The sequence below is a fragment of the Triticum dicoccoides genome, chromosome 4A (assembly GCF_002162155.2).
Source record: "Triticum dicoccoides isolate Atlit2015 ecotype Zavitan chromosome 4A, WEW_v2.0, whole genome shotgun sequence".
Classification (NCBI taxonomy): Eukaryota; Viridiplantae; Streptophyta; class Magnoliopsida; order Poales; family Poaceae; genus Triticum; species Triticum dicoccoides.
In genome coordinates, this window is record NC_041386.1 from 739977653 (window position 1) to 739985072 (window position 7420).

General features: G+C 44.9%; 1 pseudogene; it reads left to right on the plus strand.

Annotated features, from left to right (window-relative positions):
- The first annotated feature begins 653 nt into the window (after positions 1-653).
- Positions 654-7015, plus strand: LOC119288306 (annotated as a pseudogene).
- Positions 7016-7420: the final 405 nt, after the last annotated feature.

The following is a 7420-nucleotide window of genomic DNA, read 5'->3' on the forward strand; positions in this document are numbered from 1 at the left end:
CTTCTCCCCGTCCGCCGAATCTTCTTGTAAGTACGCCCTTCTGTCCACTTGGCTTCCTAGCCTGCTCCCTAGTCTGTTCCGGTACACGTACAGAGTCTAGCTCCATCAATCCCGACCCAGTAGTAACAGCACACCCCTTCTTATCCATCACCACCCGCTCCCCAAATGTTGGTTCATCAGCATGTGACCCCCTACCATCCATAATCAGCTTACGCGGCGTGCCCGACGAACCAAACCTCCCTCCTCGCTTTGATGGGCTGTACACTTCCTCCCCCGTATCCACCTTTCGATCACCTTCTTTGTTGTCCCGGGAGTCAGTCTTCCGCCATGACAGACTGTCACTACCGCTCCCGCTTCTCCCACTAGACCTGCTGAACCCAAAGCGACTGCTACCACTACCCCGACGACCTCCATACCTCCACCCTCCATCATCCTGAAAATTCCTACGTGAACTCATGTGTTGAATTGCGGATTTGAAATATGTTTGTAAAAAACTTTATTTTAAAGTGACTAACACAGAGCACAACACGGTTGGGCCAGTTGGGCTTAGCCCAGCCCAGTACACCTCGCACGCGCGCACCCAGGTCTCCCGTTCTTTTCACACGGGAAAAAAATCCCAGAAAAGAAAAATGCCTCCCTTTCTCCGGCGTCTCCGCCGCAAATCGGCACCGGCGGCAAGTCCTCACTCTCTCTCTCTCTCTCTCTCTCTCTCTCTGTGTCTTGTGCGGCCCCAGCCGACCTCTGCCTGTGTCCTCAATGCCGCCTACTGTCCAACGAAGTGGGAGAGGGAGAGGAGGGGTTGCCCGCCGAGATGGTGGTGGTCGGGATGCCGTCGGGTGGTCGTGAAGGCCACGACGGCGTCTGGGCGAGAACGGTGCCTGGGGCCGATCTGTTCCCCTCCAGTTGCCCCTAGCATGCATAGCAGCAAGGACAGAGAAAAGGTGCTCATTTCTGCTTCACAAAATTTGTTAGCTTGAATCTGAAACTCGGCAGCAGGCCCCCTTTTTTTTTAATTCAGATCTAGCAAATTGTTCACCGGTGTGGAAAATTTACATTTTGTACTGTGCGTGTTTGTGCTGATCTGTGAGCGTGTCGTGTCGAGCCGTCGTCTTCTCAGAGCATCCGCGACCGTCTCCCCGGTTCCATTTGCGTGCAAAAATGAGACGTATGAGGCAGGTGTGATACAGCAATGTTGGGTCTTTTTGGTCGCTGGAGCTATTGTTTTGGATGCTACCCTGGCCCCTTGGTGTAAAATTCTTTAGATTTCCTTCATGAGGCCCTTAATTTGATCCGAAAGAAAAGAAATCCAATTATAGGACTATATCGACGCGTCGTGTGCCCAACTTTTGTGTACCACCCCTGTTGATTGCTGCTGTACCATCAAAACCAACCAGACTTCAGCTCAGTCAGTTGTGTACTCTTACTGCACATTTCTTCTCCTCTCCTCTCCTCTCCTCTCCAATAAGGTGGATCTAGGCAGCACAATTAGTCCAAAACTAGCCTTGATAACTTTTGATCTGAAACCACCATACATCAAAACGCGGCTTGACAGAAGGACCATTCAACGCAGGGATAACAGATTGTCCACCGATGCGGAAACTTCATCAATGTAATATGGTGTGCGACTTCATCAATGTAATATGGTGTGCGTGCATTCACATTTCACACTGTGTGTGTATATATGTTGATCTGCAAGCGCGTCTAGCTGTCGTCTTCTTAACTGATCTGTGAGTACCGACGTATCGTGTGCCCAACGGTTGATCGATGGACACTGTACTATCAAAAGGCACCTGGCTTCAGCAGCTCAATAAGTTGTGTATTCACATTCCACACTGGGCGTGTTTGTGCTCATCTGTGAGCATCTTGAGCTGTCGTCTTCTTATCGCAACAGGGGTCATCTACCCGGTTCCATTTGCTTGCAAGAATGAAACCTGTGAGACAGGTTGATACAGCAATGTTGGGTCCATTCAGATGCTGCCCTTAATTTTACCAGATACAAAAAGGATTTCAATTTAATTCTTACGCGAGTATCGATATATGGTGCGCCCAACAGCTGCCCCAGCTATCTCTTGTTTGTTTGTTTGGGTCAACAGAGGAGTGGAGTAGGAGCAGCAAGCCAGCAACTGTATAATCCTAATGCTGGAGCAGGAGCAGGGCCAGATGCAAACCCTGGCTAGTCTCAAGGTTGCTTTGTACTGTGTGATTTGGGTCGCAATGTACTGCATGAGCAGGATCTGGTTTTTATTTTTCTTTGTTATTGCAACCAGTCAATATATTCTCACTCTAGCAGGTGAGCATCCTTTGCTATATCCTCGCGATTTCTCACTTTCATTGTTGGTCTATCGATTATTCAGGTCAGGTCATTGCCCACTCACAGAACAGTATTATTTGTCAACAGATCTGCCACTAGGTTTCTGTTTTCTTATCACCATTGCAGCTGTCTAATTTATCTCGTGATGTTTTCCTACCTCAACAGGTTCTTCATCTGCCAGTGCATCCAGACACAATTCCAGTGCTGTCTTCAGTTTATTCAGGCCATTCCACACCCAACAAATAAACCTTGCAATCCAATGGAAGTGATGTTAGCTAGTACTGCCTTAAGTGTAAGCTTAAAATTCGCTGCATCGCCAGCCTTGAAGAAGCTCCTTACTAATGCTTCAACGTACCTTGGAGTGGACATGGTGCATGAGCTCCATGAACTGGAGAGCACTATTTTGCCACAGTTCGAGCTGTTGATTGAAGCAGCAGACAAGGGAAACCACAGGCCCAAGTTGGACAAATGGCTTCAGGAACTCAAAGAAGGCTTTTACATGGCTGAAGACTTGCTGGACGAGCATGAGTACAATCTCCTGAAGCGCCAAGCAAAGGGAAAGGATTCCTTGCCGGCCAGTGCCTCCTCCATCAACAACACTTTTATGAAGCCTCTGCATGCTGCGTCGAGTAGGCTCGCCAATCTAAGCTCAAAGAACAGAACGCTAATTCGCCATCTGAAGGAACTGAAGGCTACCCTCGTGAAAGCCAAGGACTTTCATCAATTGCTCTGCTTACCAGCTGGTTCTGGTTATAATGCAGAGAGCCCTGCCATACCATCAGCTGCTTTTCCCGAGACCACATCAATACCACCTCTGAAAGTGATTGGTCGTGACAAGGAGCGTGATCGTATAATTGATCAACTTACCAAGACAACTGCAACTACCGAGTGTAGTACATCTATGTACTCGGGTTTGGCAATTGTTGGAGCTGGAGGCATGGGAAAGTCCACCTTGGCACCACATGTTTACAATGACAAGAGGGTAAAAGAATATTTTGATGTAACTATGTGGGTAAGCATCTCACGCAAACTTGATGTCCGCCGTCATACACGGGCGATCATTGAGTCTACATCTCAGGGGGAATGTCCGCGCATTGATAACCTTGATACTCTGCAGCGCAAGTTGACAGACATACTGCAAAAATCAGGTAAATTCCTGCTTGTGTTGGATGATGTTTGGTTTGAACCTGGCAGTGAGAGGGAATGGGACCAACTATTAGCTCCCCTAGTTTCCCAACAGACGGGAAGCAAAGTTTTGGTAACTTTCTCGACGCAATACATTTCCAGCTGCTCTTTGTTGTGAAAAAGTGTGCCCTTTGCAAAACATGGGAGATTCTCAGTTCTTGGCACTCTTCAAACACCATGCATTCTTAGGACAAGAAATTAAGGATCTGCAGTTGCGTGAAAGGCTGGAAGATTTTGCAGAGAAGATTGCTAAAAGGCTTGGACAATCTCCTTTGGCAGCAAAAGTTGTGGGTTCTCAGTTGAAAGGGAAAACATGTGTCGCCGCATGGAAGGATGCTCTAACGATAAAGATTGACAAACTAAGTGAGCCCATGAGAGCTCTATTGTGGAGTTATCAGAAGTTAGATCCATGTCTGCAGAGGTGCTTCCTATATTGCAGCTTGTTTCCGAAAGGCCACAAGTATGACACCGATGAGTTGGTTTATCTTTGGATGGCAGAGGGCCTTGTTGATTCATGCAACCAAAACAAGAGAGTGGAAGATATTGGGAGGGATTGCTTCAAGGAGATGATCTCTGTTTCGTTCTTTCAACCACTTAATGAGAAATACGCTAGCACACGCTATGTTATGCATGATCTCCTCCATGATCTGGCAGAATCACTCTCCAAAGGGAACTACATCAGATTGGAAGATGATAAGGTGACAGAAATACCAGCCACTGTTCAATACCTATATGTTCGTGTTGATAGTATGAAGCAACACAAGTTAAGTATCTGCAAGCTACATCATGTCCGCACTATTATTTGCATAGACCCCCTAATGGATGATGTAAGTGACCTTTTTCATGAGATACTACAAAATTTGAAGAAGTTGAGTGTACTACGTTTGTCATCTTACAGCAGTAGTAAGTTGCCAGAATCTGTTGGTGAATTGAAGCATCTTCGGTATTTGAACATCATCAGAACACTGATTTCTGATTTGCCAAGATCACTGTGTACTCTTTACCACTTGCAGTTACTTCTGTTAAATGAGAAAGTTGAGAGTTTCCCAGAGAAACTCTGCAATTTAAGGAAGTTGCGGCGTCTTGAATGCCGTGATGATAGATTATACGCCACATACAAAGAAACACTGCCTCAAATTCCTTACATTGGTAACCTGGGTTTTCTTCAAGAATTGGAGAAATTTTCTGTGCAAAAGAAAAAGGGATATGAGTTGCAACAGCTGAGGGACATGAACGAGATTCATGGCAGTTTAAGGGTCACAAATCTTGAGAATGTCACTAGGAAGGATCAAGCCTTAGAATCGAAGTTGTGTCAGAAAAGTCATCTTGGCAAGCTTGCATCTTGTTTGGAGTTGCAAGAATAACACAAATGCAGAGGATAGTTTACATTTGGAGATTCTAGAAGGCCTGATGCCACCGCCTCAACTTGAAAATCTTTCAATTGAGGGTTACAAATCTACAAAATATCCAGGCTGGTTACTTGATGGTTCCTATTTTGAGGATTTGAGATCTTTAAGCTTTGTTGCTTGCAGCGCGTTGCAAAGCCTACCATCCAATACTGAGGTTTTTCGGAATTGCTCTTCACTTCACGTCAGCAATATGCCACACCTGAAGACATTACCTTGTCTTCCACTAGGCCTTAAAAGATTAATACTATCCAACTGCCCACTGCTTATATTTATTTCGAACAATGAGCCGGAACATCAAGAGCAGAGGGAGAATATCTCAAGGACAGACCACTTGGCATCACAGCTTGGTTTAATCTGGGAGGTGGATTCAGGATCAGGTATAAGGATAATACTCTCATCGGAACATTCATTTCTGAAGCAGATGATGATATTGATGCTTGCTGATATGTCACATGTTCAAAACCTTGAATGTGCTCTAGAAAGAGAGAAAGATGAAGCATTTGTAAAAGAGGATACCATCAAGGCATGGATACACTGTCACGAGCAGAGGATGAGGTTCATGTATGGAAGGAGCATTGGGCTACCGCTGGTTCCACCATCAGGACTTCATAGACTTTCTCTTTCTTCATGCAGTATTACCGATGGAGCTTCAGCTGTTTGCCTTGATGGTCTGGCTTCACTGAAACATTTGTCCTTAGTAGAGATTATGACTATAACTACACTTCCTTCAGAAGAGGTCCTCCAACATTTGACAAAACTTGATTTCTTGTTCATCAAATATTGCCGGTGTCTCAGGTCATTAGGGGGTTTACGAGCTGTTACGTCTCTTTCAGAAGTTAGATTGAATTCTTGCCCTTCTTTAGAGTTGGAACGTGGAGCCGAATGTTTGCCATTAACCCTTGAGAAGCTCAGTATACATGATTGTGTGCTTGCAGCTGACTTCTTCTGTGCTGACTGGCCACACATGAATAATATCTTGATAAGCAGTTGTAGAAGCACGGCATGCTTATCTGTTGGTAGTCTCACCTCTGTTAAATCATTCATACTCTATCACTTGCCAGATTTATGTACGCTGGAAGGATTGTCTTCCCTACAACTTCACCATGTACATTTGATTGATGTTCCGAAACTCACCCCTGAGTGTATCTCCCTGTTTCATGTCCAGAAGTCACTCTATGTTAGCAGTCGTGTAATACTCAACAACATGCTCTTGACTGAAGGTATCACAGTTCCAGCATTTCTCTCTCTTGAAGGATGCAAGGAACCATTTGTTTCATTCGAAGAATCCGCAAATTTCACATCAGTCACGACTCTGAGATTCTGCAATTGTCAAATGAGTTCCCTGCCAACAAATATGAAGTGCTTCTCCAGTCTGAGGAAGCTCGACATCTTTAGATGTCCCAACATATCATCTTTACCAGATCTGCCATCCTCCCTCCAGCACATATGTGTATGGCGTTGTGAGCTGTTGAAGGAGAGCTGCCGGGCACCTGATGGAGAAAGTTGGCCAAAGATCGCGCACATCCACTGGAAGGAATTTAGAGTGTGATCTGGATTCCCAGCTACATATAAACGGGAAGGTAAATTAGCTCCCGTTGGCCATCTTTGCACAGTCAAAGATATATAATTTTTCGTAATCTATATGCACTTCATTAAACTTTCAATCTTTGAAAAATTCCATTGGTTACAAACTTTTCTTAATAGCAGGCCCTCCAGCAAGATGTTATGAGGTGGGGTGCTTCAGCCTGGCTCATCCTGCAGCCCAAACTGTCTTCGACTTCACGGGCCGGTGTTGATCTCCTCAGTCTGTTTCCTGCTTTGCTGATTGCTTCACGCATTGCCCTCTCACTTGACCACCTCCTGCCCTCTGGTTCTACTGTCACTGACGATGGCTTTTGTAATCGTGGTGTTGGTTATCTTCTTATTCATGCTATTATCATCCATTGACCGAACAATTCCCGAAACCGTAGTCTAATTTGCACATTATTACATCAGTTAGTTTTGTCCAGTTTTGCTTTGATTCATACGACTGTAATCTTTATGTCTTGTGTGATCTTACGTACCATGTAATAACTGGATGTCTCTTTTATCATTCACCCCGTAATGAGGTATTTGATGTACTGCTACTTGAGTTTCATACTCTACTTCATACAATGTGCCTGCTGCTTCAAAGTTCAGACCATTTTCCTTGCATGATTGTCTAGGAAGCATGCTGCTTCAGACCTTTGGGGCATGCTAGCCGGTCTTTCTGGTTGCTTATTTCCTGCTGTTTGAGATCTACAGGCATTATCACTATGTACATATTTCTCTGTTGAACAGCATAGAGACATTTAACTAGTAGTAGTATCTTCTGGAGGTAAGTCTGAATAAATGTGCCCTGCAGAAGGCAAGAATGAGTGTTGTAATTTCATTATCATGACCTGGATTTTATGATCTACACTTTATATATGAGGACGGTTTGGAAAGGCTTGTACAGTTCATATCAGTTGCCATGCGAGACTAATTCATATCCTTT